The sequence below is a fragment of the Vespula vulgaris genome, chromosome 9 (genome assembly GCF_905475345.1).
Source record: "Vespula vulgaris chromosome 9, iyVesVulg1.1, whole genome shotgun sequence".
Taxonomy (NCBI): Eukaryota; Metazoa; Arthropoda; class Insecta; order Hymenoptera; family Vespidae; genus Vespula; species Vespula vulgaris.
Window position 1 is genome coordinate 624,932 of NC_066594.1, and position 15,192 is coordinate 640,123.

Below are 15,192 nucleotides of genomic sequence, written 5' to 3' on the forward strand. Positions count from 1 at the left end.
CCTCGCGTTTTTCACCGAGGTAGTAACACGGAGCCGAGTATGCGCGAGGGATGGAGAGAAGAGAGGGGTGGTTACGATCCTTTGAGAGAAGCGTAGTCCTCCCATTACTGCGTCTACGTCGCGGCTCGTATCGAAAAAGTGTCCGTCAAAAAAAGAAAAAAAAAAAGAAAAGGAAGAAGAGAGGAAAAAAAGCAATTTCGAAGTTCTCCTTGAAGTTCCGTCAGAACTTAGCTTATTGTGAAGCGTATTTCATTGATACAACTTATATTTATCTCGACGTACGAAAGATCAATTCAGAACTTTTCAAAGATCGTCGACGGAACAGCCCAAGATCTGTTTCAATTCCAATTTTTATTTTTTTTTATTTTTTTATTTTTTTTTTAGATTAATGTTCGTTTCGCTTTAAACTATTATTTGTCATTTTATATATAAATACATATACATACATACATACAAACACACACAAAAAAAATGGTATCTATTGTATATTGCGCGAATTCAAAAATGATATCTACTTACGTATATCAATTAAATATTGAAATAATCAAATAGAAATATTCGATCGAACGAAATGTCCTCCCTTCCTACGTGGTAAACGGTGAAACCAAAAAGGTGAAACCACCGTGAAATTACGTGGAAACGGACAATTACAATTTCTATGGAAAATTTGTCATGACACGAATCCTCAGAAAATAATCTTCCAGGAGGATTTCTACCTGAAAATTACGGTCAAAAATTCCCTTTTAGAAAGTTTCGACCTTTTGAGAATTTTTCCGGACGGGAGAGACGCTAAGTAACCGGGAATTACCCGGCAGAATAGTGAAATATGTCTCTCTTGACGCGGAAGGGTGCGTTTTCCTTTTCTCTTCGTTATTCTAAAACACAAAGAGAGTCAGAAAAAGAGAAAGAGAAAGAGAGAGAGACACGAGTTTACGAATAGAAGGGCACTACTGTTCTACTTGCTTTAAAGGTCTTGCCTTACGATAGGAAACGACTATTCCCCTCTTTTTATGAAAGTCAGCGCTTTTCATTGTTATCGTCGTATCATCCGTATCTACGTAACGCGTTCGCCGGGATGGCCGTCTCCTCACCGTCATCAGAAAGAATTCGGAGATTAGCGGAAAGTGGAACGCCGCTTTGAAACGATGGGTATGTACGACTTGATAATAAGAGGATTCCACGGTTCTATTGAAACTTTCTCTGAACTATGACGTTTCAGTAGAATCGACTATCTTCCATTTGTTAAAAGTTATATAATACTTGGTAGTGCGTGAAAAGCAATAAATTTTTTTCTTTGAACTTTGAATACAAAAGGATGGAGGAGGGAAGAAAGAAAAGAGAAAAAACCAGAGAAATAATGATAATAATAATAATAATAATAATAATAATAATAATAATAATAATAATAATAATAACAATAATAATAATAATAAAAAGAAAAGAGAAGAAAGGAAAAAAGAAAAATAACTGAAAGATCATAAAATGATATCGCTTTACGGAGTACGACGAAACTATCCTCGTCTCATGACTGGCACTCTTAAAAGTTTTATCGTGAAGGTTAAGGACGACATGGTAGCGATCGAGAAAGCGAGTCAGACCTAAGAGCCAGCCAAGCAGCTAGCTAGCTAGCTAGCTAGCTAGCTAGCAAGCTAGCAAGCAAGCAAGTCAACCATCCCTAATATCGAGTTAACTTTGGCGAACGACGAGACGAGGACGAACTTCGGAGACGCTTTTACGCGTCTCCTTCGAGTAGTTTGCTTTCATTGCCAGTCCTTGGCCAAGGCAAAAGCGGAAGAAGCGAGAGATTGAACCGAGCCAGCTAACTCTCCATACTTACACCTATCTTACTTCATTGTAATAAAATCGAATGAAATGCCGTCGCCTTTTCAGTTCTTTCCTTTTCTTTCTTTCTTTTTTCTTCTTTTTTCACGAATAAACCGAAAGAGTAATCCTTGTACTCTGAATTCATCGGGCGGAAACAATCTTATTTTGTGGTAAACCCGGACGAATGTTCTGTTTCTCTCTTTCTCTCTCATTTTCTCTCTCTCTCTCTCTCTCTCTCTCTCTCTCAAGGATTTTCTTCATACTATTTCCGGGTAACTGGACTCCTCTCAGAACGTTTTCCTTTTTATTTTGCTATTTCTCTTTTTGAGAGGAAAAAAAGAAAAAGGAAAAAGAGAAAAGAAGAGAAGAAGAAGAAGAAGAAAAAAGAAAGATTCAAACTCGAAGAAGCGAAGGAACGCATCGACATTCGCTAACGAGTCGCGGCCAGTGATGGTAAAAGGATCGATCGATCAACTCGCCGGCACCTGCGCTCTGTTAGGAGCGATGACTCTGCAGAGATCATTGTTTCTTTGGGTATCTTTCGAAGCGTGCCAAACGCCGCAGTAGGAGACAGATGGACGCACCTCGAGATTTCTTTCTTTATATTTATCTTTTCTTTCGTCTGAACGAGGAAGGAAGGAAGGAAAGAAGGAAGGAAGGAAGGAAGGAAGGAAGGAAAGAACCTTTGGCCTTCCTCGCACGAGCCGAACAAGTTCGAATGTCAAAAAAAAGAAGAAAAAAAGAAAGAAAAAAAAAAGGAAGGAAAGGAATATCTCAGTGGCATGATGCATGCGTGGATATAAATTCGAGGGCAAGGTCAAATCATGGCTATCGCGGAAGAACTGCATGTTCTTCGATTCGTTTACATATAGAGAAAAAGAGGAAAAGAGAAACAGGAAGATAGATAGATAGATAGATAGACAGATAGATGGATAGATGGATAGAGAGAAAGAGAGAGAGATAGAGAGAGTAGACGTCTGGGGAAAGCGAAGAAGAAAGTTTAGGGTTCGTTGCGGTGGTGGAAGGAGAGCTCCGTGCTTGGGGTGGCGCACTACGAGAAGCAAGGGGTTCCAGGATCAATACCTCGCGTTTATCCGTCTCTCTCGCGCGACAGAGAATGAGAGAGAGAGAGAGAGAGAGAGAGAGAGAGAGACTACTTTCTCTCTTGGACGCGCTTGCAAGAGAGAGAGAGAGAGAGAGGGCCCCAGGGTCTGCTCGGCGTCTCGCCATTCTTCGCCGAAAGCGAAGAAGAAGGGGAGAGATAGAGAGGCGCTGCCTGACGAGCGAAGGGACGAACAGAGTAAGAGAGAGAGAGAGAGAGAGAGAGAGAGAGAGAGAGAGAGAGAAAGAAAGAGAGAAAGAAAGAGAAAGAGAGGTAGAACGAAATTCTAGAGTGCCAAAATATAGTGAAGTGGCAAGGTGGACCGAGGATAGAAGGAGGCGGAAGGCACACTTTAGAAGTTCTTCTAAAGCGGGCGAAGACCTCATCCCTCTCTTCCTCCTCCCATCCTCCCGCGACTCTCGCAGCTGCTTTAACCCGAGCGTGCGCCAGCCAAGATGCATCCGCGAAATTGCAGACTCGAGTGAAACGCGCTAGCTTCTACGGCGTTGGCTTATAGCTCGCTGGCTTGCTCGCCATTGCTCGCGAGTGCCTTCGTCAAAAATTTAAGATGTCCTCCTCCACCTCTTACATCGCTCTCTCTCTCTCTCTCTCTCTCTCTCTCTGTATCTCCCTCCCTCCCCCCTGTCCCCCTCTCACCCCCTTTCTTCTTCTCCTCTACCTCCTTCTCAGACGAGCTAGAAATCCGTAGTACCTCTTTTCACTGGGCCGTTCTCTTTCAACTTTTTGACAAGACCCGGTAGCAATTGCCGAAAACAGCTCGACGTCTCGACAAAAAGGTGGAGGTGGATGAGAGATGAAGAGAAGAGGACCGACCGGTCGGTGATTCTTCGAGTGAGAAAGAGAAAGAGGGAAGAGCTGCTCGAGAGATAGGATGTTAAGCATCCAACCGTTCCTTTGATAAGACACGATTTTCCATTTTTTTTATCTTTCTTTCTCTCTCTCTCTCTCTCTCTCCTTTTCATATCGTTGTATATCTATATACATTGCTTTTTCCTTCGAAAGTAGACGTAAACACGAAGAGGATCGTCTGCCAGAGGGTCGCCCACTCAGAAGGTGGTTGGCCACCTTCTTCAGCGTGCAAAGGCCTCATACTCCTTCTCCTCCTTCTCCTCCTCCTCCTCCTCCTCCCGCTTAACCGACCACCCTCTCCTCGCTTCCGTACCAGACCTCTTTCCAAGTACCCCCGGCAGGTACGATGGATCCCGCCAAATTGCAAGATTTCGGGAGAGACTGGGAGCCAACTCGAGTGGCTCGTGAAAATTTTAAGTCGCCTCTGATACGCCTTCACTTCTTCTTTTCACCTCCTTCCACCCACTTTCTTCTATGTGTCTCATCTCCTTCTTCTCCACCCCCGTCCTCCTTCACCCTATTGATGTCGTATCGTCGATTCGATATTCTGTTCACCCTGTCGTCGACCTCGTCCTCGTCCTTGTCCTTATCCTCGTCCTTGTCCACGTTCTCATCCTCGTCCTCATCCTCGGCCTCGTCTATCGCCTCGAATCGAGTGCGATAAAGAGACACGAGAAAGAGGAGAACGATGAGTACCTCTCTTCGTACGCTTTCCTTGAAATCTTCGAGTATACTTTCGTTCTTTTCCTTCGTTCAAAGCCGACAACGACGATGACTACCACAACTACCACAAGACTCTTCTTTCGAGAATTCATGATACATCGGACACCTATCACTATTACTCTATCCACCAGTTTCTCCAACTAAACTCAAAGGGAAGCAAATCTCTCTCTCTCTCTATTTTTTTTTCTTTCTCTCTCTCTCTCTTTTTTTGCTCTTTTTTTTTTCATTTCGATGCATCCGCCTCTATTCCGCAGCGAGTGAATTTGAGAGAATCGCGAAAAAAGAAAAAAGAAAAAGGAAGGAAGAAAAAAAATGGGCTAGAAAAAAAAAGTAAAAATGGAGAAAAAAAAAAGTATGTCATCGTGACCAGAAAGAGGAATATATTTGAAAGTCAATCTACTTCTCCCCCTTTTTAGTAGCTGAAAGTCGATGAAAAATTCTTTCTATGCATGAAGTGAAGTTCATGAAGTGGAATTTCACGTATGTCCGCGAATTTTGAACGTCGCAAACGTTCAATTTCATGAATTTCCTAGACTTTGAGTTCGCCTTTTAAATATACAAACACGCGACAGATGCATTAAGAAAAGAAATGAGAAAGAGGCGTAGGAATTTCCTTTCGTATTCGGGGGAATCGAATATGGCAGAATAAATGCATTCTAGCAATCATAGGAGATAATAAACACGAAACGTTTCAAGTTTCTTTCGATTCGAAATAATAAACGGTCGAAGAAATCTGGTAAATACGGAGTGGTTCTACGTAACGAGAATGAGAGTTTATCGATCGTCGTTGAAAATGGAAATTGCAGTCATAATGCGAAAGCCGCGGGGAAGAAGGACTCTCTCTCTCTCTCTCTCTCTCTCTCTCTCTCTCTCTCTTTCTTCAGTTACTAACGACTTTCCAGTTATATGGAATTAGAAGTTAGAGAGAATTCGTACTTACGCGTCTCGATCCTTCGCTTAAATTCCGATCTTGACGAGGACTCGATTCGTCTCAAAAAAAAAAAAAAGAAAAAAAACGAAAAGAAGAAGAAAGAAAGATTATAAAGCCATCGACAATGTATTCCAAATTTTTTAATAAACGTAAAATATCGTGTCGGATAATTAAACAACGATCGAAATTTTCGATATAGTTTTCTTTTTTCTTTTTTTATAGGAAATTCTGACATTTTATAGAAATACTTCTTGAGTAATGATAGAAAAAACTAGAGCACAGGTTTTATATATTGTTAGATTGACTAATCGGTAGTAACTTTATCGATGCATGCTTTATCGCGAAAAGTTTGACCGTAAACACTCAAAGTTATTGTTATTTTATATCACTTATTTGTTTTCAATATTATAGTCGCAAGTTGTTTGAGAGTTATCCAAGTTTGTCGAAAAATTGGTTAAGTTAAGTAAATATTTTCTCTTAAAGATTTTTTTTTTTTTTTTCATTTTATACGCTCTACCTAGTCAGAGTTAGAATAAATATTGAAGGAATATTTTAAAGTTTGTTTGTTTATTAGAAGACCTATTGAAACAGTATTTTTTTTCATATATTAATTATTCAGGATTATGTAGATTATTGAAGTGAAACTGGATCATTCTGAGCTGGTTGACTAATAACGTTCGGGGTTATATTACTAACAGCTGCTCGATCAACCCTTATAATATCAATTTGTATGAACACTTCGTTACAAAAGATTAATTATCTTATAGAACAATGAGGACGTATTAAAGAAATTCAAATGGAGGTTCACCTTTAAAAGAGATTATGAAATGAAGCATGTCACGAAGTAATTTTCGAAAAAAAAAAAAAAGAAAAAGTATTATTGCAGTTAAGGAACATGATATATCATATAAAACGTTACATAGAGATGAGACTAAATTGCGAAGTTAAAATTGAAAACAATCACATCACAAGGTTAAAACTATTTCTGAATAAGTTTGGATAGAAAAAAAATAAGCAAATCTTTATCGACGACGAAAAAAGAATTTTGGTTAATAATATACAAAAAAAAGCACTGCTGACATTTATTTTATTTTATTATGTTATTATATTACTATTAAGAAATTGTTAATAACATTTTATTTTATTTTATTATTCATTGATCGTTACTCCATATTGTAAGTTCATCAATGGTATTGATTGACCAACGTGAACATGTTAAATGAAAATATGAAAATAACTTAATTGTTATTACATTGAATGAATTTTTGTCATTGAATAAAATAATTTTGTCGAATAGAATAATAACACATTCTAATGATTTCTCGCTCATACAATTTATTAAAAATCATAAATTGAAAAATTTCTCTAAGGTTTAACGATCTCCGTTCTTCCTTAAATAACGCAAATTCTTCGATATTTTTAAATCGTTCGCAAATTTCCTATGAAGATTTTTATCAGTAAGTGGAAGTTTCTTTTCTTCTCGAGGGAGAAAAAAAAAAGAAAGAGAAAGAAACAAGAAAAGAAAAAAAGAAAGAAGGGCCGAAAAGAACCTTAAGAATATTTTAACGTTTCAATCGAGATCGTTCCCTGCGTTCTTCGTTTTATCGGAAAAATAAAGTTCTGTCGGTTCATAGATATAGATAGAACCACTCTCTCTTTCTCTCTGCTTTTCTTTGTCTATCTCTTTTCTTCCAACGATCCACCGTTATCTCTAGCTATCCGTTCACTTTGTTTTCCAACCTATAAAATTTTCGCGAGTATCTTCGGCCCACGTTTCTCGGCTAAAATACAACGCGAATATTTTAACGTTCCAATCCGGGATCGTAAAGGCGATGGAAGGGAAAAGGTTTGTTTTCCTTTGCCTTCTAGAAAATTAAATTTCCTCCCTATATAGAAGATTCCAAGCCTCTCTCTTTCTCTTTTCCCCCATCTTTAAAAGATACGATCCTCGGGAAAGGAGCACGTGCCGCTAAAGCTGTCGCTTCCGTCTCATAAGTCGATCTTGAAATTCATAGCTGTTGGAGTTAACAATTTACTTTCTTCTTAATTAATCGAACGTATATATATATATATATATATATATATATATATATATATATTATGTATATATACATGTGTGTAGTTTCTATCGATTATAAATTTCCGATAAATCCACAAGGTCAATTAATTCGTGGCAAATACATCTTTTAATGCGGGTCATCCGATAAAGGTAAAATGCATATATTGAAATTATTCAACTAAAGAAATTCCCTTTATCGAAATATGTAAATAATTTAAATATCTGCGACCCGATAGAACAAAAATTTGCAAAGAGAGAAAAAGAGAGTGAGAGAGTGTCGATTATGCTATTAATTTATCGTTCATTTATTTTTCTTTATCTTCCTTTTCCTTTAGTTTTTTTCTTTTTTAAAGATATTGCATCGATATTGAAGACTCAAATTCTTTTACGATCCTCGATGTTCTCATTCTCTCTCTCTCTCTCTCTCTCTCTCTCTCTCTCTCTCTCTCTCTCTCTCTCTCTTTCTCTCGTTTCTCGTAATTCTCGACGAAACATTGGCGCCCGTGACCGCCTCTGGGACAAATTCTATTTCCGCTTGAATTTAAGACCCTCCAGAATATACGGATTTATATCGGCGGCGTGCGACCGAGAAGCGAAGAGGAGGAGACGTCCGTTGGAGCAAGAGGAACTCTAGGAAGAAGAGAAGGATGAGGAGAAAGAAGAAGAGGAGGAGAAAGAGAAGGTTTTACTCCAGATCCAAGGAGACTCGTAAACGTAACAAAGGAGAGAAGACGCACACCCCGGAGACGCACAAAAAGAGAAGAAAAAAAGAAAAACAAAAAGAACAAAAAAAAATTATGGACGAACTATAGTGAAAGAAGGAGGAACAAGAAGGAGAGGTAAGAGAACGAGCTTCCACGAAATTATTATATCTTCGACGATCGTCGTCTGCTCTACTCTTCTCTTCTTGTTTTTTCTTTTCATTTTGTTTTCTCCTCTCCATTCTCATCTCTAGTCTCTTCTACATCTCTCTCATCTCCTCCTTCTCCTCGCTTTCTCTTCTATACATTTTTTCGTCTCCATTGATATATGCTTCTTAGCGTGGCGCCATGTTGGCTCGTGCGAGGCTATTTTTCTCGCGCGAAAGACGAACGCGAGACAAATTCTATTTCCGATGAATCCGAGCGGGCGACGTCTTCTCAAGAATGAGAGGAACAGAGAGAGAGAGAGAGAGAGAGAGAGAGAGAGAGAGAGAGAGAGAAAGAAACACAAAATACCGGACGAATGCCAAGTACCAAGGGGAAGGTACTAGTGAGGAGCAATAATGTCACTTGGTCGGAGTATGCCTTCCATTTTTTTTTCTTTTCCTTTAAATTACTCTTCGTACGATCATTTATGTTATTACTTCTTTCCTATCCTAATATTAACAGTATCATACGGTTTTACTGCCATTTTTTCTACGTATTGAAGAAAAAGGAAAACGATTAAAAAAAAAAAAAGAATCGCCGTTGTAACATCTATGTAGGTTAATTTTATATACGTAATCTTTTCTATGTATTAAACAAATAAATAAATAAATAATCTATTCAAAAGCATCGCAATATCCACGTACGCGAATTAATAAAATTACTGTAAATTTAATAGGTTAAAAAAATTGCGTCGCGCCATAACGACGGAGATGGAGGCAGAGAAGAGAAAATAGAACCAATTATTAATAAAAAAAAATAATTATTAATCTTTTGTTATTTTGTAATAATCTTGTAAGAGGACACGTATTTCCTTCCCTTTGTACACAAGTATACTTAGTCTCCTCTCCCTCTTTCTCTCTGTCTCTCACTCTCTTTCTCTCTTTCCTTCAATATTTCTTTTGTTTCTCGATTAAATCAATCTCTGATCTTGTTCGCCCCGAGGAACGACGACGACGCGTTCCTGCATCGCGATGCCACCGTCGCTTTATCTGAAACGCGCGACGACCCTATATACACCGCCGCCGGAAATCGATCCGAGGGTGGTTTGATAAATGATTCAACGCGCGTACCATTCCGTCGTTACGCTTAGAGCTATGCGCGCTACGTTGCACTGGAATACGCACACCTACCGCCATTTGTTGATATATCTAAAAAATTATTTTATATATATATATATATATATATATATGTGTGTGTTGGAAAAGAGAAAAAAAGAAAAAGAAATATAATCCGTAAAATCCATATAGATATGTATATATTTTTTTTATAATAAAATATTTACATTCGAAATATATATATATATATATATATATATATATATATATATTTCGAAAGAAATAAAAAATAACGAAACTTATATATACGTCATGAGTTTTTATTTTTATAAAAATATATTCACTTGTTAAAATAATAAACATACGAAAAAATATAACATTTCAATCGACTCGATCAATCCATTCAATCGTCTCAACCGATCTAATCGCATTTGTTCATATTTACGTATATATGTACGTACATACGTACGTATGTACATGCGTTAATTTACCAAGAATCTCGTTACTTCTCTCTTCTTTTACGTTTTTAACGATGAAAAGAAATAGTTAATAAAACGAGAGTTAATTCCTGGAACGCGCGTCGCGATGGTTTTATCGTGAAAAGCATTCGCTTTCGGAGTAAAACGAATATTGCCGGTGGTATTCGCGTGTTTGCAAGGGTTAACGGGATCCACTGCAATATGCACATACGTACGTACTATAGCCAACGCATAAGTGTACATTCATACATACATACATACATACATACATACATCATACATACATCATACATACATACATACATACATACATACATACATACATACATACATACATACATACATACATACATACATCATATATATATATATATATATATATATATCATATACACACACACACTCAGGTACGTATGCAGATAGACATACACAGACAAAAACATACATACATACACGTATACACACATGTACGTATTTCGTAGTTAGCAGAGAATATTACTACAATATTCATGTACCTGCGTGATCGTATTATCGAAACTTGACTCCACCGCGATAGCTCGTAACGAGCTTTGAATAAATAAATGAATAAATAATAAAGCCTTCCGTCGATTTAACGCATTCGTTTACCCTAGACTAGCCATAAAAGCAAGCAAGCAAGCAAGCAAGCAAGCAAGCAAGCAAGCAAGCGCACGAACGAACGAACGAACGAATGAACGAATGAACGAATGAACGAGCGTGCACGTTGCCAACTTAACTTTCTCGCGGGAAAGTTCGAACATAGAACACGAACGTTGAGAAAAATTTCGTTTCGCTCGATTCATGTTAAAACGAATTAATTTCCTGGGAATGTGTTGCGGATAGCCGTGGACTAGGCTACTTACTACTCCATTTCTGAGTTTCTTCCACGAGTCGGTGCAAAACTGTTGGAGATCCCGTTGCAGTACGAATTTAAAAGCAGCCCTTTGAATTTAGAATGCTGCCACCATCCACCTGCCTTCTGGCATCTCTCTCTCTTTCTCTCTTCCTCCTTCTACTTCTCATCTCGAGTCTCCTCTTCTCTCTCTCTCTCTCTCTCTCTCTTTCTCTCCTAGCATTCTCTTATTACTCTCTTTGTTTCGATTTTCTCGTCTCTCTTTTGCTGCTTTCGCTGGCTAAGCTCGGAGAAAGAGAGCGAGTATGCGAAAGACCAAAAGAAAGGAATTTTAAAGAGAGAGAGAGAGGGGGGGGTAGGAAGGAGAGAAAGGGAATAATAGAATTTTTTCGACGTCTCAGCGTTAGTTGTAATTGGTGGTGCTACTCTCGGCTAACTTTTATTTCTCCTACGACGGAACGTAATTAAAAATAATAATGACGTTAGAGTAAAACACAAGAGAACAGAGGTTGTCGAACGACCCTCATCATTTTTCTTATTTCTTTTAAATATCTACTCATCCGATGCGAAACTAAATATACGCATATATACACATGTACATGTACATATATACATATATATATATATATATATATATATATATATATACGAAACGTTATCATTATTATTAAAATATCAAAAAATAATAAAAGAAAAAAGGAACCAAAATAAGAAAAGAGAAAGAAAAAAAAGAAACAGAAAGAAACAATTTTTTTGGGACAAAAAAAAAAAGAAAGACAGAAAGAAAGAAAGAAAGAAAGAAAGAGAAACGGTAAGCTTGTTACGATTCGTGAGCATACATAGCGGGATACGTGCGAGTTCGCATTTCTACGATGCAGTAGAACGCGAGGCGAAGAACCTCGTAAATACAAAGTACCGGGCGTAGTCTGCACTCGAACGAGCGTTCGCTCGCGTTTCTCATGCCGCCGGCTCGAAGTCTCCTACTTGAATAAAAGCTCAACGACAATGACGACGACGACGACGACGACGACGACGACGACGACGACGTCGACGACGTCGACGACGTTGACAACGACACGACGACGACGACGATAAACTCGCGATCGAAGAACAACCACTAACAAGTAGATACCTTTTTTAACATACACACACGTTATAGCGTACGTATGTATATATTTACGTATACCTTCTAGATAGATACCATTTCTTTTCTTTCTCTTTTCTTGTTTCTTTTTTCTTTCTTTATTCTTCTCTTTTCGATCAATCGATTTCTCTAAAATCAGTTGAGTATTATTAATTAAAAGCATTACGAAAAGGGTGCCGTAAGGGTGTGGTATGTAGGAAAGGGAAAGGGAAAAGGAAATGACTACCGAACTTCTTGAAAATTTAGTGAATATGATCCCAAAGCTGAAGTTACCGAGGATAATGACGATGATGATAATGATAATGACGACGACGACGACGACGATGATGATGATGATGATGATGATGATGATGATGATGATGATAAAACGAGATTCGTTTTCTTTTATCGATCTGGTGTATCGCCGGGCACTCGCCTCCGAGCCAATTACTCTAAATTAATCCGATAGTATGACAACGCGATCGGATTTATCTCTCTCGAATCGCGAACAATTCAAGTGCCGGCCGCGTGGCTCGTACCCTTCTTTTTTCTCTCCCTCTCTTTATCTTTTTCTTGTTCTTTTTTTCCCCTTCGTAATTGCCTCGCCACCGCCGCCGACGCTGCCGCTGTTACGGCAGAAATAGGATCGTATTATCGTTCGTTGGAGAATGAGAGAGAAATAGAAGAAAGAAAAAAAGAAAGAGAGAGAGAGAGTAATGTGGATTTCGCAAGCCTTCTACGTATGTATACAAGTATGTTCACGTAGGTATGTATGTGTGAATATATATGTATGTACGTATGTGTATATAATTTATATATATATATGTATGTAAATACACAGATGTGTATATAGAACCATACCGATGTACCAACTAGTGAAAGTAAGACTCGCACGAGGCCTACGTAAGAGGTATGGTACACCATTCTTGAGGACGATAACCGAGGACGAATCAAATCCTAGCTTCTCTTTTCGAAAAAGGATCGACGAAATAAAGAAACGAAAGAAACGAAGAGAGTATTATCCTTCGACATTAAAAAGCACATCGTTTCCTTTCGTTTCGTCGTTGTTGTCGTCGTCGTCGTCGTCTTCGTCGGGCACACGGATTTTACGGGCTTATCGTTTTATTAACGACCGAGGAAGCGAAGGGTGACACGTCGGTGTTTGTCGAGTTGAAAAAAAAGAAAAAAAGAAAAAAGAAGAGAAAAAGAAAGAAATTGCACGCTGGTTAGGTCTTTGCAGCAGCAGCAGAGAACGGGAACAAAGAGTTTGTCCGGTTAAAAGCCTGATTAATGTCATAAATCTAACGAACGCTAACGCGTCGATTAAATATTACGTCGGTTTATAAAAGGCAATTTTGCGCGCGCGCGCGCAAAAGAGAGAGAGAGAGAGAGAGAGCTTTATTTATCGTCGTAAATGGCAAGAGCAGATTTCTTCGTGGCCGGTTTTACTTGACACAAATTCGACGAAAATTCTTTCCTGTTCGTAGAAAAAGGATTCTAAGTGATCGCATGAGAAAACAAGAAAAAGAAAGAGAGAAGAAAAAAAAATGAAAGAAATTGAAAAAGGTAAACCAAGCAGAAATAGTCGCAACTCCTTGTTCTCAATCAAGGCCGAGATCTCGTTTTCTAAAAATGGTCGGCTATTTACCCACGAGCCTTGACCCAACAGTAAGATTGATTCTCGAGAAAAGTGAAACAAAGAGACAGAACGAATCTAAAATTGTCATATTGTAGTTATACATACATATATATATATATATATATATATATATATATATATATATATATATAGTACAACAAGTGTTCACAATCGAATACAATCGAATCAAAATCAATTCTCTATATAATCCAATATTATCCAATGAATGATCTTACGAAAATTTTAGAGTGATCATTACGAATGAGGAGGTATCGCGAAGAAAAAAAAAGGAGAGAGAAAAAATGATGAAAAAAAAAAGAAGAAAAAGAAAGAAGAAAGGAAGAAGAAAAATGAATTACTTTCCTTCGATTAGAAATTACAATCAATATTTCCTAATCGTTTCGAACTCTTGATCGATATAAACGATTTTTTGTCGTTGGAGTTAGATCAACCGAGGTTATGATCTCTGATCTCGCGAGCAGGAGGATCACTGACGAAATGAGTTTCGTGATCTAGAAGGGAGAAACTTCGTAAGAGGAAGGAAATTCCAGGCGTTCCTTTTATCGGCTTTTGGCCAGAACATGCGAAGAGAGAAGCTCGCGAAGGTCGATGATAAAGCTAATGGTGGCCTTCTCCAACCCCCATCGAGTCCATCAACGATCAGTCACGCGATCCAAAGGATCGTCTTTCTCTCTCTCTCGCTCGCTCTCTTTCAAAAGAGACCGAATCAAGCCGACTCAGAGAGTTCAGAAACGAAGCTTTATCGGCTTTCCGCCACGCCAGGTGACCGCACGTTTACCAAGAGAAGAGACGGGAGCTGAGAAAGAGACGATGAAGAGAATAAGAAGAAGACGAAAGGAAGAAGATCCAAGAGGAAAAAGAAGAAGGAGGAAGAAGGAGGAAGAATAAGAAGGGATCTCTCTCTTTCTGTCTGCTGCCAGGTGATAGGCTAATGGTAATCCACGTTCTTCTTCTTATCCGAACACCATGACAAACGTTCCGTACTTGGCTCTCGTATGCGTCAAAATAGTTCGGCCATTAGTGGCCCGTCTCTTTTTCTTTCTTTCATCGGAAAGATTTTTCTCTTTCGAAGAAAGAAAAAAAGGAAGAGGAAGAGAAAAGACAATAAGAAAAAATATCTATGGAACAAACGGTGAAAAAAAACGAACGAACGAACGAACGAATGGAAAAGAGAAATCTTTTTCTTTTTTTTTCATCTTTGCATTAAATTAGAGAGAGAGAGAGAGTGTGTGTGTGTGTGTGTGCGCGAGAAAAAGAGCTTAAAGTAGTTCACCGCGTCAAACGTTATAAATTTATAAGTTTCTCTAATCTCAACGAGGAAAAAGAGTATCCCTCGACGTGGGACCACTTGGCGCGAAGAAATCGCAGGGAAACGAGGAAGCTCCTTTAAGCTTCTTTCACAGTATCGATAATTTGTCCTTCGAAAATAAAAATCTCGAGTGAGGTATACTTTTTGTATCTGGACAATAAGAAGAGGAAGAGGAAGAGGAAGAAGAAGAAGAAAGAGAGGTGGAAAAGAAAAGAAGAGAAAGAAAAGAGAGAAGAGAAGAAAAAAAAAAGGAAAGAAAGAAAGAAAGAAAAGGTAGG

At 38.3% G+C, this 15,192-nt stretch overlaps 1 protein-coding gene across 11 annotated transcripts in view; it reads right to left on the bottom strand.

Annotated features, from left to right (window-relative positions):
- The window catches only part of LOC127066064 (ephrin type-B receptor 1-B), a 157,473-nt gene that overhangs the window by 97,911 nt on the left and 44,370 nt on the right, over positions 1 to 15,192 (bottom strand). The window lies entirely within an intron of this gene.